The 25,472-nt window shown below is 39.9% G+C and overlaps 1 protein-coding gene and 1 long non-coding RNA gene across 10 annotated transcripts in view; one reads left to right on the forward strand and one right to left on the reverse strand.

Moving 5' to 3' along the window:
• The window catches only part of LOC139355844 (uncharacterized), a 61,311-nt gene extending 45,906 nt beyond the window's left edge, over positions 1–15,405 (reverse strand). The window contains exons 1-2 of the long non-coding RNA XR_011607034.1: positions 14,833–15,405; positions 10,943–11,206 (exon numbers count right to left, since the gene is read on the reverse strand). This is a non-coding gene — a long non-coding RNA (uncharacterized lncRNA). The remainder of the gene's footprint in view (positions 1–10,942; positions 11,207–14,832) is intronic.
• LOC105495658 (peroxidasin like) overlaps positions 1–25,472 on the forward strand; it is a 507,670-nt gene that overhangs the window by 273,319 nt on the left and 208,879 nt on the right. The gene's annotated exons all lie outside the window — the stretch shown is intronic.

The raw sequence follows: 25,472 nt of genomic DNA on the forward strand, positions 1-25,472 counted from the left end.
AATGTCTAATAGAATTCAGCTGTAAATCCATCTGATCCTGGACTTTTTGTTGTTGTTGTTTGCAATTTTTTATTCAATCTCACTACTTGTTATTGGTCTGTTCAGAGTTTCTATTTCTTCCAGGTTTAATCTAGGAGGTGTGTATATTTCCAGGAATTTATTCATCTCCTCTAGGTTTTCTAGTTTGTGCATATGAAGGTGTTCATAGTAGCCTCAAGTGATCTTTTGTATTTCTGTGGTATTGGTTTTAATATCTCCCATTTCATTTCTGATTGAGCTTATTTGGATCTTCTCCCTTCTTTTCTTGGTTAATCTCCCTAATGGTCTACTGATTTTGTTTATCTTTTCAAAGAACCAGCTTTTTGTTTTATCTTTTGTATTGTATTGTTTGTTTCCATTTCATTTAGTTCTGCTCTGATCATTGTTATTTCTTTTCTTCTGCTGGTTTTGGGTTTAGTTTGTTTTTGTTTCTCTAGTTCCTTGAGATGTGAACCTAGATTGTCTGTTTGTACTCTTAGATTTTTTGATGTGTGCATTTAATGCTATGAACTTTCCTCTTAGAACTGCTTTTTCTCTATCCCGGAGGTTTTGTGTCACTATCATCATTCAGTTTGAACAATTTTTCAATTTTCATCTTAATTGTTGACCCAAAGATCATTCAGGGGCAGATTATTTAATTTCCATGTATTTGTATATTTTTGAGAGTTCCTTTTAGAGTGAATTTCCAATTTTATTCCCCTGTGATCTGAGAGAGTACTTGATATAATTTCATTTTTCTTAAATTTCTTGAGACTTGTTTTGTGGCCTGTCATAATGGTCTATCTTGGAGAATGTTCCATGTGCTGATGAAAAAAATATATATTCTTCAGTTATTGGGTAGAATGCTCTGTAAATATCTGTTAAGTCCATTTTTCCTAGGGTATAGTTTAAGTCCATTGCTTCTTTGTGGATTTTCTGTCTTGATGACCAGTCCAGTGCTGTCAGTGGAGTACTGAAATCCCCATTATGATTGTGTTGCCGTCTATCTCATTTCTTAGGTCAAGTAGTAATTCTTTTATAAATTTGGCTCCAGTGTTATGTGCATATATGTTTAAAATGGTGATATTTTTCTATTGGGCTAATCTTTTTAGCATTATATAATGTCTCTCTTTGTCTTTTTAAACTGTTATTGCTTTATAGTGTGTTTTGTCTGATGTAAGAATAGCTATTCCTGCTTGTTTTTGGTTTCCATTTGCATGAAATCCCTTTTCCCACCCCTTTGCCTTATGTTTATGTGAGTCCTTATGTGTTAGGTGGATCTCTAGAAGACAGAAAGACTTGGTTGTTGGATTTTTATGCATTCTGTCATTCCGTATCTTTTTTTTTTTTCTCGCTCTGTCACCCAGGCTGGAGTACAGTGGTGCGATCTTGTCTCAGCGCAAGCTCCACTGCCTCCCAGGTTCACGCCACTCTCTTGCCCCAGCCTCCTGAGTAGCTGGGACTACAGGCATGTGCCAAAACTACAGGTTTGTACTCTTAGATTTTTTGATGTGTGCATTTAATGCTATGAACTTTCACGCCCAGCTAATTTTTTGTATTTTTAGTAGAGACAGGGTTTCACTGTGTTAGCCAGGATGGTCTGGATCTCCTGACCTTGTGATCCGCCCGCCTTGGCCTCCCAAAGTGCTGGGATTACAGGCATGAACCATCGCTCCTGGCCGCCATTCGGTATCTTTTAAGTGAATCCTTTAGACCATTTACATTCAATGCTAGTACTGAGATGTGAAGTACTCTCCTATTTATTGTGCTAGTTGTTGCCTGAATACCTTGTTTTTATATCCACTGTGTTATTGTTTTATAGGTCCTATGAGATTCGTACTTTACAGAGATTCTATTTTGGTGTATTTTGAGGGTTTGTTTCAAGAGTTAGCATTTTTTTGTAGTACTGGTTTGATAGAGGTGAATTCTCTCAGCATTTGTTTTGTTTGAAATATACTTTATCTCTCCTTCATTTATGAAGTTTAGTTTTGCTGGATACAAAATTCTTGACTAACAATTATTTTGTTTAAGGAGGCTAAAAATAGAACTCCAATCCTGGCTTGCAAGGTTTCTGCTGAAAAACCTGCTGTTAATCTGACAAGTTTTCCCTCATAGACTACCTGGTGCTTTGGCTTCGCAACTCTTCAGATTTTTCCCTTCATCTTGAATTTAGATAACATGATAACTATGTGGCTAGGTAATGATCTTTTTGTGTTAAATTTCCTGAGTATTCTTTGAGCTTCTTGTATTTGGATGTCTAGACTTCTAGAAAGATCAAGGAAGATTTCCTTGATTATTCCCTCAAATAAGTTTCCAAAGTTTTAGATATCTCTTCTTCAGGAACACCAATTATTCTAATGTTTGGTTGTTTAACATAATCCCAAATTTCTGGGAGGCTTTGTTCATTCTTAAAATTTTTTCTTTGTCAGGTTGGGTTAATTCAAAAGCCTTTTTTTTTTTTTAAATTCTGAAGTTGTTACTTCTACTTGTATAATTCTATTGTTCAAAACTTTCCAGTGTATTTGTATTTCCCTAAGTGCGTCTTTAATTTCTAGAAGTTGTGACTGTGTTTTCTTTATGATATCTATTTCGCTGCAAACTTTTCATTCATATTCTGTATTTTTTTTAAATATCTTTTTCACCTTTCTCCGGTGTTTCCCTGAGTAGTTTAACAATCAACTTTCTGAATTCTTTATCCGACAATTCAGAGATTTCTTCTTTGTTTGGATCCATTGCTAGAGAGCTAGTGTGAGCTTTTGGGGAATGTTGTAGAACGTTGTTTTGTCATACTTTCAGAATTACTTTTCTGGTTCCTTCTTATTTGGGTAGACTGTTTCAGTGGAAAGATCTGGGACTCAAGCTGCTGTTCAGATACTCTTGTCCCATGGGGTGATACCTTGATGTAATGTTCTCCCCCTTCCCCTAGGGATAGGGTTTTCTGAGAGCCAGACTTTGGTGACCAGTATTTCTCTTCTGCGTCTAGCCCCCTAGCAAGGCTACTGGGCTCTAGGCTGGTGCTGGGGAATGTCTGCAAAGAGTCTTGTGATGTAATCTGTCTTTAGGTCTCCCAGCCATGGATACCAGTACCTGCTCTGGTGGAGGTTGTGGGGGAGTGAAGTGGACTCTGTCGGAGTCTGTTATTGGAGTTTTATTTAGTGTGCTGGTTTTCTTGAATGCTGATTATGCTAGTGGTGAAGCTGTCACATGGCCAGAGGATCTGTGGTTAGCTAGGGTATTGCAGCTGGTGAAATTTGCTGCCGTTTGCTCCTTCTTTGGAGCAGGGTTGTTCTGAGTTGAAATAATAGCTTGAGCTGGTGGCCTCTAGCCAGGAGGTGATACTTTCAAGAGAGTACCAGCTGTGGCAATAAGAGGGGAATATAGGTTTGCCCTACATTGGTCAGGCTAGGTACTCAGGTTTCTCAGGTGATGAGCGGGGCCATAGAGCTCCCAACAGTTTGTGTCTTTTGCCTTTGGCTATCAGGGCAGGTAGAGAAAACCATCAGGTGGGGGCAGGGTTGGGCAGTCCCCATCTCAGACTCTTCTTTGGTGGGGCTTGCTGCGGCCACTGTGGGGGATTGAGGGGGTGGTTCTTTGGCTAATGGAGTTATGTTCCAAGGGGGATTATGACTGCTTCTGCTGCTTCATACAGGTTGTCAGGGAATTGGGGGAAGCCAGCAGTGACAGGCCTCACCCTGTTCCCATGGAGCCATCAAGGCCAGTCTCACTCCTGCTGTGCCCCGCCCCACTCCTGCTGTGCCCCGCCCATCTGCACTGAATTTATATCCATGCAGTCATTGTGCAGGGCTGAGATCTTGCCTCCTGACTGAGAAAGCAAGTAGGGCTCTCAGGCCTTCCCCCTCCCCACCTGCCTGCACCATTGGCTGGAGCTTCTGTGCTCATTTCTGCACTTTGTGTTCACTCTCCACCCCAGATTTTGTTCAAGAAAGTTCATGCTCAGTTGCAATTATTACCAAGTTCAACTAGGAGCTTCCTTCACCCTGTGGCCCCTCCCCAATTCTGCTAGCTGCCTTCCCTTCCCCAAGGACCTCTGTGAGGTAAGGCTAGGAATGGCTTCCCTGGGCTCAAGCTGGTGACCAGGAGTGCCTAAACGGCTCTTCCTGCTGCTTTTTCTACTTTTATATTTCACTCAGCTCCCTAAATCCCATCGAAGTACTAACCAGGCCTGATCTTGCTTAGCTTCTGAGATCAAACAAGATCAGGCACGTTCAGGGTGGTATGGCTATAGACTCAGTTCCTTAAATCCATTTCAGCTACAGGTAAGGTTAAATCCTTCTTTTGTGATCCGGATTTTTAGGTTCCTCAGTGGGAATGCATGTTCAGAGGCTGACTTTTCCCCCTCTAACAATTTAGGAACTCACAGTTTTCTGGCTGTCTCACAGCACTTGTAGCAGCAAGCAACTGCTTTCAAAGAGTCTGTGAATTCTTTTGGTTTTCCTCATATGTTCCTGTAGTGGTTATTGAGGAAAGAGTTCACAATGTAAGTCTCCAGATGCTGTTCTGTCTGTCCAAATGAGAGCTGCACGTTAGTCCTGTCTTCCATCCGTCATCCCCCCTACTCACCGATATCTGGTTTAAATGAGACTTTGGACTTTAGACTTTTCAGTTGATGCTGGAATGAGTTAAGATTTTGAGGTATAGAGATGAAATTAACATATTTTGAATGTAAGACAAACCTAAGTTTGAATGTTTGTTTCCTCTGAATATCAGGTTGAAATTTAATTGCCTTGTAGCAGTATTGAGAGGTTGGACCAAGAAGCCTCTGCCCTCATGAATAGATCAACGCCATTACTGTAGGGGAGAGTTCCACATCTTGGGATTGGGTTCCTTATGAAAGGAAGTGCTTTTTCCCCTTTTGGCTCTCTCTCACCCTCTCTTTGCCCTTCTGCCATGGGATGACATGGGATTGAGGGGGCGATTGGCCCCTCAATCTTGGACTTCCTAGCCTTCAGAGCCATGAGCTAATACATTTCTATTCATTATAAATTACCAAGTCTGTGGTATTTATTTTAAAGAGCAGCACAAAACTAAGACAATGACTAATAAACTATCACTATGATAAAATGTGTGCCTTCATCTTTTTAAAAAATAATTTTAAATTGTGTAATGCTTTAGGTAATGTTTACTATATTGCTAAATCATCACATTAACCAATCAAGTATACATTTTTAAATAAAGACAAAATGGAAAGCCCTTATCACTGTGATGTTTTTCATCAAATATAGTTACAGATGGCTTATAAAAATTAGCATATGAAAAGTTCTAATTCCCATTTAAAATGCACATAATTCTCAGCAGTAAGTGCTTTATATTCTGATAATAATTACTGGTTTGACTAATATTGAGTAATCCTAGTATTTAAAGCTGAGAAAACAGACATTTTTGCTTTCTTTTTTAAAACTGATTCCATGCTATTGGGAATCACTATTCAAAGAGAATTTTTGGTTTCCAAACATGTAATCTATAATCCTTAAGATTTATCATAATTTTAATCATAACTCTAAAAGTCAATTTTATTTTAGTATATCTTGACAGAATAGTGATAGATCTTAAGGTGCCTGAGATATTTGTTCTTTATACTGTCTTTATTTTAATGTTTCTTATTGTACATCATCCATTTTAAATTAAATTTATTTTTGAGGAAGGCAGAGACAAATAATAGATCTTTTCAGAGGTCTTGACAGCAGCACAGTATAGAAATGTCAATCCTGCTACAGACATAAATGTTGAACATTATTAATATAAAAATACACCTTTTGATTTTCCTATTATCTTCATGACATAGCCTTTGAGCCTAAAAAGTAGGGTTGTGGTGGGTGAGGAAGGGACATTGAAGAAGGATTTGTTAGCCTTATTCTTTTCTTGATTTTTTGCTGATTGAAAATTTGCCAAACTACATTAGTTTCAAGTATAAATGTTCTCTTTATGTTGCATTAGGTTATTTTCTATGTGTTGGCTACATCAAGAGAAATTTGGTAAACACAACATTGTCACAGAATAAACAAAAATGTTACTTTAAGCATCAGTGAGGGCTAGATAGTTCTGAAGAATAACCTGATGTTACATTGATTGTGTCAGTGCAGAAGATAGCATAGGGAGGAGTAATCATCTTGTAAGAATTATAATCATTGAATTTTTATGAAAGAAAATAGATGATAATTTATTATCAGGCCACGCCCTCCCCCCTGCCACGCCACCCCCCCCTGCCTGCAGCATCAGCTAGAGCTTCTGTGCTCATATCTGCACTTCGTGTTCACCATCCACCCCAGATTTTGTTCAGGAAAGTTCATGCTCAGTTACATGAAGCATATCGTACTTTAAAATGAACAGACTTGAGAGGATATAATGAACTTTTACCAAAGGTAAAGACCTTTTGATTAGGTATTATTTTCTCCTTTTACATACACATCCTGTTAGCTGGATATTTCTACTCTACAAATGGCACAGAGAACTCTTCAATCACTCCACTTTTCAGAACAAGAGTAATCAGTATGTTCTTAGCACCGTTTACTAATGTTGATGTTAATCAATCATCCTGCTTTCAGTTATTCCTCATCTACAATTTCTGCCTTTATTTCACTGATAGAGCTGACATATTTTCATATTTTTATTGATTATCCTTGCCAATAAATTTTTCTTTTTTCTTGCCTCCTTAGTAGGCACCAAATATCTCTTTTGTAAAAATTGTATCTTCTAGCTATGTTCCTTATATGACCATTGAACTAGAAGAGTTATAATCTACTTTGACTAGTCTGTCTGTTCTTTCTTTCTTTCTTTCTTTCTTTCTTTCTTTCTTTCTTTCTTTCTTTCTTTCTTTCTTTCTTTCTTTCTTTCTTTCTTTCTTTCTTTCTTTCTTTCTTTCTTTCTTTCAGATGGAGTCTCGCTCTGTCACCAGGCTGGAGTGCAATGGTGTTATTTCGGCTCACTGCAACCTCCACCTCCCGGGTTAAAGCGATTCTTCTCCCTCAGCCTCCCAAGTAGCTGGGATTACAGGTGCATGCCACCACACCCGGCAAATTTTTGTATTTTTAGTAGAGAAGGGGTTTCACCATGTTAGCCAGGATTGTCTCAATCTCCTGACCTTGTGATCCTCCCGTAGTCGTTATTTCTTAACTTACATTTCCTCTTCAGTGCATAGCCTTATATTTATTATCTCTTCTTCTCTTTACCCATTTACTTATTTCTAAGTGGGATATTTTACTAGGGTACCTTTTTTAGTGCTGAGATTACAGAAATGAGCTATAGCACCTGGCCGACTTCTCTCTCTCTCTCTCTCTTTTTTTTCCTTTCTCATAAGGGCATTAACTCCATCACAAGGGCCCTACCCTCGTGATCTAATCTAATTCTATTACCTCTCAAAGACCTTGTCTCCAAATACTATTATATCTGGGGTTAAGATTTCAACGTATGAATTATATGGAACATAAACATTCAGTCCATAATGTACAATAAACTTGCTTTTGTCTATGCTGAGACAAAATTATAAAGTAGGCTTGTTTTGGCTCATTTTATCATGATCTCAGGGTAACCTTGTTTGAAGTTGTGTTCTGTTAGGTACTATTTAATAGGAGAATACCATGGACTTCCCCTGAGTGCCAAACCAGTTTTTAAATGTTGAGGATACTCTTTTTTTCTCCCTTTCTCAAAATAAATTAAAGCCTGAAATTCAGAATAAAACATAGACTATTGTGGTGGTAAATGTTCTTTACAAAAGACTTTATTTAATGTAATTTTTTTTCCCTCATGATGACTAGCAACTTAGTACAAAAAGCACTTTTGATATATAATGTCTGGGAGAGTTTTCATTGAATTATAAAACAGAAACAAGTTTCTGCTTTTGACCATGATGGAATAGGAGAGACCAGATTAATATTCTGCTTAAAAAAACTCCTAGAAAATCAGAACACATGAAATGGCAGTGTTGGAGAACTGGAGAGCAGGCTGTGAAGGGCTGTGGTCCATGAGGGAAGGGACACACCGGTTGATGTCTGTGAATTTTCTTTGGTGCTTTCCAGATGTGGTTTCCATGCTCAAGTACAGAGAAGGGTTCCCAACCAGAGACCAGCAGCCTTGTCAAGTTGAGGAGACAGAGACTGGGGCTCAGGAAGCCTAGCATAAAAATTAGTGGTGTAGGAGACCAGTGAGCAGGGAGCTACACAGAGAGCCCTAGAGACCTGCAGAGGCTTCCCCTAAAATCTTTGGCCGGACACTGACCTGCACGTGTCAGAGGAAACTACTTGTGGCTAGAAAAGAACTAGTAAAAATCCCTAGGCCTAAAACTTCCCAGAAATCACTCAGGGTGGGAAATACTTTGTGTTACTACCAGCTAGTGTGGAAAGACCTTGCTGCACGGCATTGGATGGAGCCCTCAGAAAAGTGTCACCTTAGTAGAAAGGCTATATGAGCCCTATTATGAAGATCATTCTGGGCCTGCTCTATAAAGCACAAAAGTAAACCTGAAAGGATCAAACCGATCCCAAGAAATGTAACTGTGTAGCAGAAGAAAGTCCAATATTCTTTTTTTTTTTTTTGATGGAGTCTCGCTCTGTTGCCAGGCCAATGTGCAGTGGTGCAATCTTGGCTCACTGCAACCTCCGCCTCCCAGGTTCAAGTGATTCTACTTCCTCAGCCTCCCAAGTAGCTGGGACTATAGGCACACGCCACCACGCCCAGATAATTTTTGTATTTTTAGTAGAGACGAGATTTCGCCGTGTTGGTCAGGCTGGTCTCGATCTCTTGACCTCGTGATTCGCACGCCTTGGCCCCACAAAGTGCTGGGATTATAAGCATAAGCCACTGCGACCGGCTGAAAGTCCAATATTCTTGAAAAAAAAAAAAAAACCAAAATCTGCACCCAAGAATCTAAAAATCACAGTTTCCATCATCCAGTCAAACATTAGCAGGCAAGCACATCATACAAGAGTTACAAAATACAAGGTGCCAAAACGTGATACAACAGAAAAAAGAAATAAACAAATTCCACGCTTCTCTTTTAGTAACTGATAGAACAAGTAGACAGAAAGTAAGTATAAAGAAGACCTGAATAACAGAATCAACCAACTTGAGGTAACTCTACACCCAAATGCCTTCACTGTTAAATTCTAACAAATATTTAAGAAACAAACAAATTCAATTCTGTACAAATTCTTCTAGTAGGATACTTCTCAACTCATTTTATGAGTTAGAATTATTTTATGACACCAAAATCACAGACATCAGAAAAGACCTTCAACATAACTATATTTCTCATTAAAATAAAGCAAAATCCCTTAATCAAATATTAGAAAATTGAGTTCAGCAATATAAGAAAAAGGTAAAAATAAATAATGCCCAAGTAAGTTTAATTTTAGGAATGCAAGTTAGTTTAACATTCGAAAACCAAAAATGTAATTTATTATATTAACAGATTAAAAAAAAAATAAAAACATCTCAATATATGCAGAAAAAGCATATGGAAAAATTTAACATCTATTCATGACAGAAAACCTTTATCAAATTAAGAACAAATGGGATCTTCCTTAACCTGGTGAAAGATATCTAGGAAAGACCCTTGGTGAATTTCATACTCAGTGGTGAAAGACTGAATAACTTAAGGTTAAGAACAAGGTAAGGATGTCTGCTTACATGATTCCAACTCAATATTTTACCGGAGATTCTAATGATTCTAATAAGGAAAGGAAAATAAATGGAAGGAATTCAGATTGGGAAGGAAGGAACAAAAAACATAAAACAAAAAACAAAGACAAATATATTATTATTATTCACCGGATAATTGCATGATTTCCCCCTTAGTTTTGTTCAGCGGTTTATAGCAAGTCTTAAAATCAGACAGTAAAGTGTCTCCAACTTTAATTCATTAATTTATTTATTTGAGATCGAATTTCGCTCTTGTTGCCCAGACTGGAGTGCACTGGCACGATCTCGGTTTTTACTGCAAACTCCGCTTCCCAGATTCAAGTGATTCTCCTGCCTCAGCCTCCTGAGTAGCTGGGATTACAGGCACCCACTACCACACTTGCCTAATTTTTTATATTTTCAGTAGAGATGAGGTTTCATCATGTTGGCCAGTCTGGTCTCAAACTCCTGACCTCAGATGATCCACCCACCTCAGGCTCCCAAAGGCCTGGGATTACAGGTGTGAGCCACTGCACCCGGCTGATTTATTTTTAAAAATTATTTGCATTCTCATATATATCTTAGAATTAGATTGTCTATTTCTAATCATCCCTTCGGTCTGAGAAAAAAAAAAAGCCTTCTGAATTCTGATTGAATTTATATCGACTCTATGGATCAGTTTGTTGGAATTTCTAAAACCAAACACACTATAAATGTACAGACAAATGAAACATGTTATTTTTTTGGTAGAATCATACCAAAGCAAACATTTTAGTTATCTAAATTATTTGGAAAAATCAAAGCGCATTTTTGTCTGGAAACAGCATCCTGTGTATGTTGGGTAGAATCACTGGTGTCTCTTTCACAGAACCTGAGGATACGAGGGTTGGAGAGCAGTTGTAGGCACTACAATTTCACCGCATTCCCTGCACATCAGTCAAAGTCTATTTGTAAGCACCTCTCTAGGAATAGCTCTAATCTGCATTATGTAATTATTTGTAGCAAATTGGAGATACATTTGATGAGAAAATAGTAATACAACGTTCTCTATTGTTAAGTTGTGAGAGCATCCTTTTCTGGGGCAGGATTGGCTGTATGTCATGCTAGCTGGAAGTGGTGTGGCTTCTCCGATCTATTCCGTCCTGATTCCTCACTGATATTCCTTCTCATGAGTCTAACACTGGTAAAACCTCTTTTTTGGGCACCGCATGAAAAAAATAGGGTTTGAAGACCTTTCCCTCTTCTATGCAATTCTAGATAAAGCCCGTATGATGTAAAGAGCATAACTTACTTTGAAAATGCCCAAGTTTGTTCTTCAATAGGAAGCACATGTTAAAAACAGAGAAGTTCTCTGATATCCTTTGGGGGCTCTTCAAGGTTTCTGAGGAAAAGGCCCAGACACTCACACTGAGAAATAGGTCAGCAGGGGGTGGAACTGAACATCTCTCTTCGCCCCTGTTGCTCTTTGTTTGCTCACAGGTACTTGTCACTGGCTGGGATCACAGGGAGGTAGGGGACTCATGTCCAACTTCAAGCAGTGCAGTTTTTAAAATGGCTAGAGAGAAGAATAAAATTGATAGGTCTGAATATGTTTTGAAGTGACTCTGCAAACAATTGCTGCCAATTTACATGCCTGAGGTTCTGATTAAATTTTCCTTTTCTAAGTTGTGTTTTAAGAGGATAGGTTGAGATGAGTGAAAACTTTTCTGTCTTATCATGGTGCTCAGTAGTGTCCCCAGCCAGAAGGTGTCCAGCCCGCAGCATGTTAGAATCACCTAGGAACTGCCTGCCCGCACTCACAGTGAAGCAGAGTCTCAGGAGGAGGGTGCTGGCATCAGTGGCTTTTTTCAGAGTTCCCCATGAGACTCTAATGTGTGGTCAGGGTTAGGAATCATTATCTCTACCTTAAAGATATTACATGTCCTAGAGATACTATCCGAGTCTTATCTGGGATTTATGTTTCCTTTTCTGTCTACAACCCTCTCCTAACAACCGTCACCGGTGGTTTATAAGCCCCATTAGCTAAAGTCTGCCTTTCTCTGGCATAAAAGCTGTGCCGGGCACCAGCCAAATAAGCACATTAGGTTTGCGCTTTAAATGGATTTTTATAAACCCTGAGTTCAGGTACCTAAGAAGTAGAAGTCATGAAGATGTCATCTTCTTAACTTTCTTTTCTACACCTCAGAGCACGTTTGTTGCAGAAACCACTTTCTCAGACATTCATTTTTTATGTAATTGCATGAAAACTGTTGGGGACCAGACCTCTTCAGTTCCATTTAGTGTTGTAGCAATTACTCATGTTTGCCAAGCATAAACCTTTGAAAATCTGATAAAATTTGTGATATATTATGAAGAAAGAAGAATCCAAAAACTTAAAGAATAAATGCATTTTTTAAAAAAACTGAAAGACTTGGGATATTGAACAAACTCGGTGCCACCTTATCCTAGGCACTGTCAGGCCTGTTCCCTGGACGGTGTCATACTCGCTCTCTGAGCCCTTCCCGTTCTCTTTTGCTTTTCCCCTTCACACCTTCATTACCTCTTTCCTTTCAGTGTGGGCTCAAGTTTTTCTCACCAAGAAAGCCCATATCTTGAGCCAACATTTCCGTTCAGCTACTGTTCTTTTTCCTCCCTTTATGTATATAATTAAGCATACATTACACTGTAAGTGGTAGAGAGAGAGCTCAACCTCAACTGGCTTAAGCAAAAAATGAGGCCTCATAGTCTGGATGCGACTTAGTATAAGGTTTTCTTCTCTTCATTTCCAGTTCCTATGTCCTTGGTGTCAAGTTTTATTCTCAAGCTCTATAACTGTATAAAAAGGTTGCTTGGGCTCCAGCCTCCTCATTTTATCCCCATTCTTGTTCATTAAGATAGAACTTGGTACTCAAATATACAGGAAAATTTCAAGGCCTGAGAGGGTGTGGTCCTGAGTGGACTGACTGGGATGGTCAGGTGCCCATTGCCGGCCTGGTCACCATGGCCAGGGGTCCGCATGCTCTGGTTGCACTGAATTCAATCACTTGTTCCATCCGCCAAGTCCAGGGCTGGGGTCAGCCTTACACAGATTACAGAAGCTGGAAACGTGGTAAGAACTGTAGTCACAGTAAAAGAGAGTGAATGCAGGGAAGGGGCAAGAATAATCTCCACTATGCCTGTCCTGTGAGATTCTATGAGGACTAAGGATTATTTTTTTCTTTTATAAGGAAAATAAGAGAGGAAAGAGGGGAGAAAGGAGAAAACGAAAGAAGAAAAGAGAAGTCTATACCAGTTCTTCTCAAACTTTTAACAGCATATGAGGCTGGGCACAGTGGCTCATTCCTGTAATCCCAACACTTTGGGAGGCCGAGGCAGGTGGATCACCTGAGGTCAGGAGTTCAAGACCAGCCTGGCCAACGTGGTGAAACCCTGTCTCTACTAAAAATACAAAAATTAGCCAGGCATGGTGGTGTATGCCTGTGATCCTAGCTACTCTGGAGGCTAAGGCAGGAGAATCGCTTGAACCCAGGAGGCAGAGGTTGCAGTGAGCTGAGATTGCACCACTGCACTCCAGCCTGGGCAACAGAGGGAGACTCTGCCTCAAAAAATAAAAAAGTAAATAAATATAAATAAATAAACAGCATATGAATGCTTAGTGATATTTTTTAAAAGAAGATTCTGATTCAGAAGTTGTAGTATGGGGCCATGTTTCTGCTTCTTGAATCAGCTTCTGGAGATGCTGCTATGGCAGTCAGGAGGCGACACTTTTTTTTCCTACTTGATTCAGTTAGAATTGCATTCAGTTTCACATTCAGCCAGAGTTGTGGCTTAATCAAAAAAGAGTTTCATTTATTTAATTCAACAAGAAGTTTGGGTATAGGCATTTCGGAGTTAGTACGGTAACGCAATGATTACATCTGAGAAGAAAGCTTATTCTATCTTCTGTTTTAATATCTTTAATGAAAGCTGCTCTGCATCCATGTTCCAGGGTAGTGAAAGGAGAAAATAGAAGAGTCAGCACCAGAAGACTATCACTAATATCTCGTTGGGAGGACTTTGTCAAAGAGACCACACTTTGAATTAGTGAGCTGTCTGAAGCCTTTACATTCTGCTGATATCTTTTCAATTGAACCTGCACCAATGACTTACCAAAGGAGAAGTTAAAAACCAAAAAGCAGACAAACAAACTCAAAGATGCTACTCTCACTTCTACTGAAACAGCAATAATAGTAATAACATCACACACTGGTGTCAGGCAACCTTGTTAACAGTGTTTTTGTACACATTGAGGCATTAATACTCTAGTAACTGTGAGGTAACCATTGCTGTCAGAACGGTTATAGAAGCAGCAGCAGAGTCTCAGAGAGTTTCACCCAGTCACACATTGTTGCACAGTTGGTGAACAGTAATGCCAAATACAAACTGAAGTCTTTTGCTTTTGAGTTTTGGTTCTTCATGAGAATATCACTATATAATACTATGAAAAATAACAGGCTTTGCTGTTTTAGCAATCTTTTTTCTTTTCTTAATTCTGGCCACTGATTCTTAAGTGGTAATTATAAAAGTTGTTTCCAGTGTCAGTGCCTCTAATGGGAAGGCTATTACTAAGCCATCTTAAGAGAAGCATGCCTTGCATTAATCATACTTACCTGCATTCTGTACCGTAGACAGAACAGACCCCACAACCTCAATTATTATACCGCCTTGATCTACACAAGAAGCCATCGCAATGCTCGCAAGCTGTTGTAGCAAAATTTAGTCAAGAGAAGGTATACATTAAACCGTGTTTAGGGAGTGTTCTTGCTTCTTGGGATGTCTGCAACTGAATGTGGATGATGATGGTGGGGGGAGCTCTTCACCATTACTTTATGATTGGAGTTTGGCAATGGTTGAATTCTGTTTCTATGCTTGAACTTGGGTGTTGTCTACTGAGATGTGTGATGGCAATCCCCATCCTTTCTTTGAATGCGTTTCCTCTTCTATCACCTCCAAGACTTTGCAGATTCTCTCCACCATTCCTCATATCTCATCCCTATCTTCTTCACTTGACTTAAGCTCCTTCTTGCCCATAGATCTGTATAAGTTAGGGCTTATATACAACACAACAGCAACAAGCCCACCTCACAGTGTCTCATGTTCCATCTCTCTGCTGACCCAACAGAGCCCTGTGTTCATGCCTTACTTGCTATATAATACACCTACCTTCTCCCCAGGGACCAGCCTGAGCCCGTCTCATTCCGACCAGCAGCTGAGTGTCTGGGATCTCTGCACCTTGTCATTCTCCACAGCTGCTCCAGGTGTGGCCCTCAGGGGCTGATGACTGGGAGACAGGTTATCCACTCCACCTCTTCAGTATACGCTGGGGATGGCGGGGCGGAGTGGGGAGGAGTAGAACAGGTTTAATAAAAGCAAGCAAGCAAAGACTCGTTAGAGAACATGGAGATCTTGAAGGACGCAGTCATCACTGGTCTACAATGCATGTCACATCCTGATGGGCAAAATTACAACTCCTTCCACTGGATTCAATTCCTTGGTTAAGCAATTTGGTAGCTCTAGACAGCTCTAGCTAACACACTTTTGGGGGCATTTGTTGGGGAGACCGTTCTGTCTGTAGGCTTGGAAGTTTTAGCCAATGCCCTCTTTCTGTTAGTGTCAGATGAGAGGCTCATAGACTGATTGAAAGTTTAAAAGTGACAGGCAGTAACTTTCCCTATTTGGACTTTCTTATGATTACAGTTCATTCATTTACTCATTCATTTATTCTTGTGCACATTCAAAATATTTACTGAGCATCTATTTTGTGCTAGGCATTTTCTATCTAGGCACTGGAAATCAATCAATGATTTAAAAAAAAAAGTATCAGCCTCACAGTTCTTCCTTTTTAGGGAGGAGAGAGAAACAAAGGAACACATTAATATGTGGAGTAGCAGAGAGAGGGTTGTAGCTACTGGGAAATGGTGCAAGGGTGGGGTGCGGTGTTAAATAGGGTGGAGGGAAGCCCTCACAGCAGAACTGAGGCTTGGAGGGAGGCTTGGAGCCTCAGGAACAGAGCATTACAAGCAGAGTGTGAGTGCAGAGGCCGGAGGTCAGAGTTAACTAGGCACTGTGTGTTTAAGGAAAAGCAGGGAGCTGGTTGGGCAGATGTGCTGTACTGGGGTGAGTGGAGAGCCACAGAGACACCCGAGCAGCTGTGGGCAGTCCGCGTGGTCATGGCAGCAACATTGGCTCTACTTCGAGCAGGAAAAAGATACTGGGAATTTCCAGCTGAGCAATGACAGATCTGATTTATGTTTGAAAGGATCATTCTGGCTGCTTTGATCCATTCAGTAGAGAGAAAGAGGAAGACTAGAGGCCAGGGAAGGGGAGGAGCAGGGAAGAAGTGTTTCTACTGTGGATTTAGGTTGAAGGTAAGGAAGGCAGATGTCATGAACAAATGGATTTATAAGGTGAGCAAAAAGGAGAAGAGAGGAACTTAGGAATCACTCGCTAGATCCCTTTTTTGCCAGTAGGTATACTCTCCATAACCCGTCTCATCCATCTTTTGAATTTAAATTGTATCCATACAGTGATGACTCTCAAATACTGATCTCCCAACTAGACCTCTACTGTGAACTCCAGATGCACACACCCAGCTGCCCACCCTACCTCTCCCCTTGATCATCTAATAGTCTGTCTGGTTTATCTTCAACCTATATCCACAAGAACTCCAAAGCTCTTGGCCTAGATGAGTGCTTCCTCACAGGGGATTTGAGGAAGTTGCCTCCCTAGGGATCATTTAACGATGTCGATGCATTTTTCGTTGTACAACTGGGGAAGGGGGATTGCTATAGGCATCTTGTGGGTAGAGGCCAGGGATGCTGCTACACTTCCTACCAAGCATGGGACAGCTCCTCACAAATGTCCATAGTGCCTAGTCTAGAAGAATAGTTTTCATGTACTGAGATGTGGAAGAATGGAAGGGGTGTGGTTATGGGGAGAGACTGGGAACTCAGGTTGGACAGGTTAGACTGCAGGGACAGGTAGCTGGCTGTGTGCATCTGGAGTTCACAGTAGAGGTCTTCTCGGGAAATCAATATTTGGGAGTCATCATTATATGGATATGAATTAAATTCAAAGGATGGACGAGATGGGTTAAGGAGAGTGTACCCAGTGGCAGAAAGAGATCTAATGTTTGAATCCCAATTCACCCAGACATCTGGAGATGGAGAGGTGAGAATGAAACAGCAAAAGAGACTTAGAACAGGCAATTGCAATTACAAGATCCTAGGGGAGGCATCCCAGAGCCCAATAAGCAACACTTTTAGGTCTTCAGGAGTAATAACCTGTGGGCAATGCTGTTGATGAGTCAAGTAAGAGGATAGTGGAAAGAGCATTCGACTTTGCAAACTAGTTACCCATTACTGTTGTTCCAGGTGCAAACATGGAGGCAGAAGCCCAGTTGGATTAGCATCCAGAAAGACAGTGAGTGGGAGAAGGGATAAGAGGGAGTGACGATGGGTAACATATCCAGAGGAAATGAAAATGCCCATAATCCCCAAACTCTGAAAAATATTTTTGTATATTTCATTTTCTTCTTGCATGTGTATATACAGCTGGGATGTGAGTGACATTAAAGTATCTATGCAGTGCTATGCTGGGCTTTTAAAAAACCTGACATTGTCCATAATGTTTATAATTGTATAACAATATACAGATTTGTAACTATATTTGCTCCCATAACAAATCACCACAACCATAGCATCTTAAGCAATACAAATTAGTTGTTTTCCATTTCCTTGGGTCAGAATTTCGGTGTGGGTCTCACCTGGCTAAATCTAGGTGTCGGCACAAGTGTGCTCCTTTCTGGATGCTTTAGGGGAGAATTCGCTTCCTACTCACTTGTGTTGTGAGCAGAGTTCAGTTTCTTGCAGTTGTGGAAACTGTAAAAACCCACTTTCTAGAGGTTGTCTGCAGTCCTGGGCCTGCAGTCCCATTTCCATCTTTAAAACCAACAACAGTAAAGTGAGTCCCTCCTATGCTCTGGATCTCTGCCCTTTTCCTATGTCACACCTCCCTGATGGGCTCTTCTGCCCCCTTTACCACTTCTAAGAACTGGTGTGATTAGATTGGACCTACCCAGATAATCCAAGATAATCTCTCATCTCAAAGCTCTTAATCTTAATCACGTCTGCAAAGTCCCTTTTGCCATGTAATGTAACACAGTCAGGTTCAGAGGTTAATGCATTTACATCTTTGAGGGGCTGTTTATAACAACATGAAACATTCTTTGATAACAAAATGTAATGGCTGTATATTGTATTAACTATATGAATGTACTATCATTCACTTTAAACATTCATTGTTGGGCATCCGCATATTTTAAAATTTTGTTATTTTAAATAGCACTATGGGTAACACACTTTTTGCCTTCAGTTTTTGTTATATCCTTAAGTGAAATTATTTGCATCTTTATGACACTAGCTGGTAGAACTTGTTTCTTTATTTTCTGTGTCCCTGAGTCACCTTCTCAGCTGCCAGGAGAAGCGGAGTCTGTTGTTTTCAATCCCATAGTAATTGTATAAACAACTTAAGGATGAGTCAAGTGACCATTTTTTTAATTAATATTTTAATCCTCTCCTGGCCATTGTAATATTGCAATGGCCCTCTGATTAATTCTGATACCTTTGGTTTCTTCTTTTTCCAAATTATCTTGCACAGAAACTACTAGATTAGACAGATAAGGAACCTGAGGCACATTGAGGTTAAACTCCTTGGCCCAGCTCAAACAGCCAGTGTTGGAGCCATGACTGAAACCCAGGAGCTGGGCCCCAGATCCACACTCCTAACCTCCATGCAAGCTTCATTCTCTGCATATTTTCCCTGACTGATTCTCTCTTCAAGGCTAAGTACAAGTAACCTCTGTCTCTCCATCATGGATTCCCACTGTCACACTCTCTGCACAATTTCATGATAGCAACTCTAGCCTTCCTTCACACTCCTGCAGATGGTTCTCTCTCCTACATATAGGTGATAAGGACTATGAGGTCCAGACCTGTGTTGGCAACCACTGCCATTACTGCCTGCAGCTAAGTTTAAGTATTTACACTCAGAAAAGTCGTACCACTTAGACAGCTGTTCTGAGCCCTGGGCCATAACATCTCCTGTGGATAATAATACTCACCTCACAAGGTTGCTGTAGAACAAAAGGAATAGTTCATACAAAGTAGCTGGAACAGGGTTTGGCAACCACGGAATGCCACAAAGTGTTGGCTCTCCTTATTGTTCTGGTGGAGGTCTACAATGAGGAGTGAATATTTGCCAGGTGTGGATTGGAATTAGAAGGTGGAAAGCAGGTAAAATGAGCCTATCAAGCAAATGGAAATATGAGGTGGCAGGGAGCAAACGCGCTAACTCATGAAAACATGGCAGGTAGGGAACTGAACCAACATACTCGCAGGAGGTAGGAAGCAGGTGTGAAGGCAGGAACCCATGTAGGTAGGTCCCAGATCATTGCGGGTCTTCTATGGCAAGCTCAGGTGTCTGACCGATCAGGAGAAACAGAGCAGTGAGAGAATCAGACCTTCATTTCGGGAAGATATCCTGGCAACTGTTCAAGAAATGGGCTGCATGCATCCAAATTGAGAGTCAGGAAAAGTAATTCGCTTTTTTTTTTTTTAAAAAAAGAGTCAAATTGAAGATTTCTCGTTCTTAGAGAGAGAGCTCTTTCTGTTGCTGATATGCTCTGTTCTGCCCTCTGTGTCCTGAAGGTGGCACTGTTAACTCGCAGTACCTGCCTCGCCAGCCCGGTGCCCAACTGCAGAGGCCAGGAATGCGTCCACCTGTCTGTCGTGGCTGATCCAGGACTCCTGTGATTGACACACACACATTGGGAACATTCCGAGGACAGATTATAGTAAAATGATGGCATTTCAGTGACATTTCATTTCGGTGAGGGGAAAAAACTATATATGCAAAACATTTCAGATGGAGAGATTTCTGGAGTTTCAGCAGTATTTCACCCTAACAAGAGCTGTATGAGTGAGCATGCCATTAGACACACAGCACAGTATTCTGGGTTGGGTTTTCCTCTGTCTTATTTGCCACAACTCCATATAATCAGTGTTTGTGTCTTTAGGACAAATCTGTGGGAGGGTTCACAATGGAGTTCTGGCCTGTGCATTTCCCGGGTAACGTGCAGTCCCCTGGCCCTACTGTCTGATGGCCGTCATCGCGACTGCTGACCACGGACATGCTCCGGTTCCTTCAGTGCTCAGGGGTTGCTCTGCTAAGAGGACAGACAGGATGCCAGAATCTTCCCTGAGCCAGGATCACTGGCTTTAGGTTTTTTAATTTTAATTTGTATTTATAGCATCAGAGTCACCACACTGGAATGTTTTTTATTTTGTCCAACATTGTGTACTAGGCTGATGCTTTTAGCTGGGCCTTGATTTTCCTTCTGTCTCCATGTTAGAACTTTGTTTACCGAGATGGAGGAGGGAAAATAGATGTTATATTAAGTTGGAGACACGTTTCTGAGTGTGTGTGAGTACAGATAGAGAGCGAAGCAGACCCAGGGGCAGTGACAAATGTTACATGGAGTAATTACTGGGCAGTTGGGTTTTTAGGGTTTTTTAATGCACTTTTCTGTATTGTTTGATTTTTTCTTAACCCATTTATCATTTTTAACAGCTTTATTGAACTATAATTTACATACCATAAAATCTACCCATTTAAAGAATATGTAATTTTCACAAAAATGATAATGTATATGTAATTTTCACAAGAATGATAATGCCACTAGAAATCATGAGCGGGTCAGAAGAAAAGCAAAAAAGGCTTCGCAGAACTTTCCTGCACTTTTCCTGTTGTGGCGAAAATGATGTGTGAAGACTTTTAAGAGATTTTTTTTTTTTTTTTTTTTATAAAGGTGACACATAAACTCAACTAGCAATTTTTAAAAATGGAGAAGCAGTGTTTGCTTTAAAATTGTTCTTCCTTCTTGTCAGTTCTCAGTCTTCTGGGATGGCGCCTTATCAGGAAGAGTTCAACACGCTGCTGTTCCAGCAAGGCGAGGGTGTATGAGTCAACAGTTTTAGTGTTTTCTGGGTTGGTTTGGAACTTTTGCATTTCTAACCTTAAGCTTGTTCAAAGATTCCAGAAATCTCAAGATTGCAGTATTGGGTTGGAAAACTCCCAAGAGCAATTTCCTCTGAAATTGTGCTGTTTCTATTTCAGGAGAACAGTGACCATAGAAGAGAATTTGATGATTTCCCATTCTGTAACTAGGCACACACAAAAAGTAAAAGATGCATTTTCCTGACACATTCAAACTGTTCAAAAGATACTTTTTGAAAGATAACTAAAAAATCAATTGAGAAGAACTTATTTTATAGAAATCTTTTTTTTTGTTTGTTTGTTTTTTTTTTAGTTAATGGTGGTGTCATGAGAAAAGTTTCACATCTAAAATAAAAACTCAATTGTATACATTTCTGTTTTGTGCTTCACTCCCTATTAGGTGGAAAGATTTGCCTAAACTTTGAGATTTGTGATGGTATTTCACAAAGCTTAGAGGAAGAGATTTAGGAAGTGGTTTTTAAAAGCTATTATAACTGTTTAAATGCATTGCCCTTTTAGAGAAAAAGGAGACTACCAAGCCAATTGTCTATGACATGCCAGCCATAAAAAAATTATTCCCAAGTTCTGCAACATGATTCTCAGCAAGAAGAACTTATTTTTAATTTTAATTAATAAGAACTACTATTTATCGTATACCTATTATGTGCTTTGAAGTTATCTGTTTTCATTACAAGAAAACAACTTTTCAGAGGATGAAAACAACTAGATGTCATGTTAGGGAGAGTATTTAACAGTGTGTCATAACAGGATTGTATTTAAAACAAGGTCATATATCAATTGGTATGACTCCATCATAATCTGTTGGGTGCCATGAGGAACCCTGTGGACAAGCCCATCATATAGGTGGTTCCACACATGCAGTGGGGTGCCCACATCCTGCTGCAGAGGCCCCAGTTACATGCTTAAATCATTTATTGAAGGGATTGATCTTGACACAGTTGAGACATGATGCTAACATTTTTTCCCCATCACTTTCTTTAAACATCATGGAAATTTTCCTTTTCCAACCCTGATTTCATTTCTGACAGATCAGAGAATTCTCTGATTTCTTTCAGGGATTAAAAAAGAAATTTTGCCTGGTCTAGTTCAATTTTGAATCGATTAATATACTTCTCCTATCATTGCTCAGGCTCACCCCTGGGCCTGAGGGACCTCCTGTACAAAGGGGAAGATCACACTTGCCTACCTTAAAGTAAGAGTGTGGGAGCCTCCAAGATAGCAAGTAGCAAAAGCAGGTGCAGTTTCCAGTAATACTAGGTTCCTGGGATAATGTTGACTCTCATTTTCCTAAAAGCATTTTCATATCACGCTGGAAGGGACTTTTTGCATCATCTAGCTGAATTCTTTTATCTGTGTTTTCTTTGTCTTGTTTTTCAGTTGATACACTTAAGAGCTAAATGCTGAAAAAGAACACTAGATACTTGAGAAAGAACTGAATTTCTCAAAATCACAAGATAAGTTAATAGCAGAACACAGCTGGAATTCAGGTTTTTAGACCACAAGTCAATGATTTTCCCATATGCCACAGATAGTTAGCTATGTTGATGGGATACACAACTTGTATAGAGAGAAAATTTTATTTTTCAAATGTAGTTTACAGCTATTATTACCAAAAGCAATATTAGTAAATAATAGAAGTGGATAAATCTTATAGATGTTTCACAACATTCTATCGTAAGTGAGAATATTTTTATATCTGTATCACTCAAAAATCCTAATATCTTAATTGATTTTTCATGTACTATTTCTTTAGACACATCATAGATATTTAAGTGTGCTCCTCTTATACTCTGTTTGCAGGATACATGGCTGGTTTTGAAATGATAGGTTAAAATAAAATATATACAATTTTAACCTATCATTAAAATAGTTATCTTTCTCTTTTGATGAAGCTTGATTTCATAAAAAGATATCACTGTTATACGTAATTTCATCTCTAGGTAAAGAAACTAAACCAGTTAATGGTCATAAGTTGCCCACAAAGATAAACTATTTTACTAAATGAGAAGAGACTTCTATTACATTCTCTGTTTTTTTTTTTTTTTTTTTCTTTTTTTTCTTTTGAGACGGATTTCACTCTGGTTGCCCAGGCTGGAGTTCAATGGCATGATCCTGGCTCACTGCAACCTCCGTCTCCTGGGTTCAAGTGATTCTCCTACTTCAGCCTCCCTGGTAGCTGGGATTACAGGCATGCACCACGATGCCCAGCTCATCTTGGCAGTTTTAGTAGAGATGGAATTTCATCATGTTGGCCAGGCTGATCTTGACCTCCTGACCTCTGGTGATCCGCCCACCTCGGCCCCCAAAGTGCTGGGATTACAGGCGAGAGCCACCTCACCCGGCCTTACATTCTCTCATAAGGCCAATTACAATAGAAGAAAATGGACATATTATAGTTTCAATGAAAAATGAACTTCTCTGGTAGTTTGTTCTAGTTTCCTCTACTCTACTATAAGTTTTTCAACCAGTCCTTTAATGCTGGAGCTCAGCGTGCCAGTCTGCCTGTGGGGCATGGTCATCTTCTCATTTAGACCCATGCTCATTTCATAACTAATTCCACAGACGTGATCCGATGGCAGTCAAAACAGAGAACCCAGAAGAAGAGGGACTACAAATACCTTTTTACAGATTTACTAAATAGTTTCTCTTATTTTTGATGATCTTCTTCTGAAAAACATCACTTAGAATATATTATTCCTTCCTATTTGATTCCCATTCCATATAGTCCAGGTTCAATCGACTTGTTAGTTTTGAAGTTTGCACTGTATTTCCTTTTCTCATTAGAATTTTAGAGAACTTAAAAATAAGAAAAATAAAAGATTATTCTCTCAATTTTTTCTCTCTAGAATGCTCACTCCTTGTTTGTGTAGATCCCAGTTTCTGACCTATATAATTACTTTCTGCCGGAAGAATTTTCTCAGTTATGTTTATTTTGCCTCAGTTTTTGTTTGTCTGAGAAAGTCTATTTCTCTTTCATCTTTGAGGTCAACTTCACTGGGTATAGAATTCTAAATTGGCAGTTTTTCTCTTTTAATATTTTAAGTGATTCACTCTGTTTTCTTCCTGCTTGCATGGTTTCTAATGAGAAGTTCAATGTAATTCTTATCCTTGTTCCTCTGTAGATAAGTTTTTTTTTTCTTTTTTCCTTTCCTTTCTTTTGACTGATTTCAAGAATATCTCTTTGTCTTTGGTTTTCTGCAGTTTGATTATGTCGTGCATAGATGTAGTTTTTGGTATTTATCCTGGTATTTGTTGGTGTGTCTAAGCGCCTCGGAGTTTTAGCTTGATATTTGACACTAATTTTGGAAACGTTTATTTCCATTATTTCTTCTATAAAGAAGCCATTGTTTATTTATTTAAAGATTTATTCTGCTGGTTTCTGTTTTTAACTAGGTATGCATCACGACTATTTTCCCACATTTCTTGGATATCTGTTTATTATTATTATTTTAGTTCAGTTCTCTTTGAGTCAACTTTTGTTGACTTTTTTCAAATTAGCTACTCTTTACTCAACTATGTTACTCAACTATGTCAAATCTACTAACGAGGCTGAAGCATTTTTGTTGCTATTGTTTTTGAGTTAAAGTATTTTCCATTTTTTATAGTTTCCATCTCTCTGAGATTATCTATCTAGTCTTATAAGTCATTTACTTTTTCCAGTAAAGACTTTTTTATTTTTATATTTTTAGAGACATAGTCTTACCCTGTTACTTAGGCTTCAGTGCCATGATGCAATCACAGCACACGGTAGCCTCATACTCCTGAGCTCAAGCGATCTTTCCACGTCAGCCTATTGGGAAGCTGGGACTGCAGGCAGGAATACAATACCTGGCTAATATTTTAATTTTTTTTTTTTTTTTCCAGAAACGGGGTCATGCTATGTGTTCTGTTGCCCGGGATGGTCTCAAGCTCCTGGCGTCTAGCAATCCTCCCACCTCCGCCTCCTCCCACCCAGCCGAAGTGCTGGGATGACAGGCATGAGCCACTGCGTCTGGCCTAGTTAGAGTTATTTTAGATTACCTGTATGATAAATGTCAACATCTTGGTCATGTTGAGTCTGGTTCCGGCGATTGTTTTGTTTCTTCGGAATGTTTGTGTTTTTCTGACTTTTGGTATGCCTGTAAGTTTTCTTTGTTCGAGGGCCAGGAGTGTTGAGCAAGGCGGTAGGTGCTGAGGTATGCAGGCTTCAGTGTGAGGATTTGCGTTGCTCTGCAGGAGCCGGGCGGTGTGAAGTTTGCTGGCCGTGTGGGCAGGAGAGTATCCCGTTTCTTGTGGTGCACCGTGTTTCGCTTCCCGTTTCAGGTTTGGCCTCTGTGATGCTCCTTAGAGCTTTTCTCACTCCGACCCATAGTTCGTGTTCCTGGAGATTTATTAGCATAGGGGGAGGAAATGGTGGGTGGAGGTCCTCAGATCTTCCAATGAGATTTGGATCCTCTGGGTGCGTGTCGGGCCTGTGTCTCCAGGGTGTGGCTCTCCCGCGTGTTTCCGTCCCTCCTCCTGGTGCGGCGTGGAGTGACTGGCCCCAGTCACTTCCCTGCCCCAGTCCCTTGCCTGCAGCCAGGTTCCAGATCACATATTCCAAGCGCTTGCCCTTCTAGACGGATGTTTTGTTTTCTTTCTTTTACTTATTTTTCTGAGGGAAAGCAGAAGCCACAGTTGGGTTGAAGAGGGGCCCATGGAGCGGGATTTCACTATTGCCCTCTGGCGGTGTTCTTCCCAAGGTTGAG

The sequence above is a fragment of the Macaca nemestrina genome, chromosome 8 (assembly GCF_043159975.1).
Source record: "Macaca nemestrina isolate mMacNem1 chromosome 8, mMacNem.hap1, whole genome shotgun sequence".
NCBI lineage: Eukaryota > Metazoa > Chordata > Mammalia > Primates > Cercopithecidae > Macaca > Macaca nemestrina.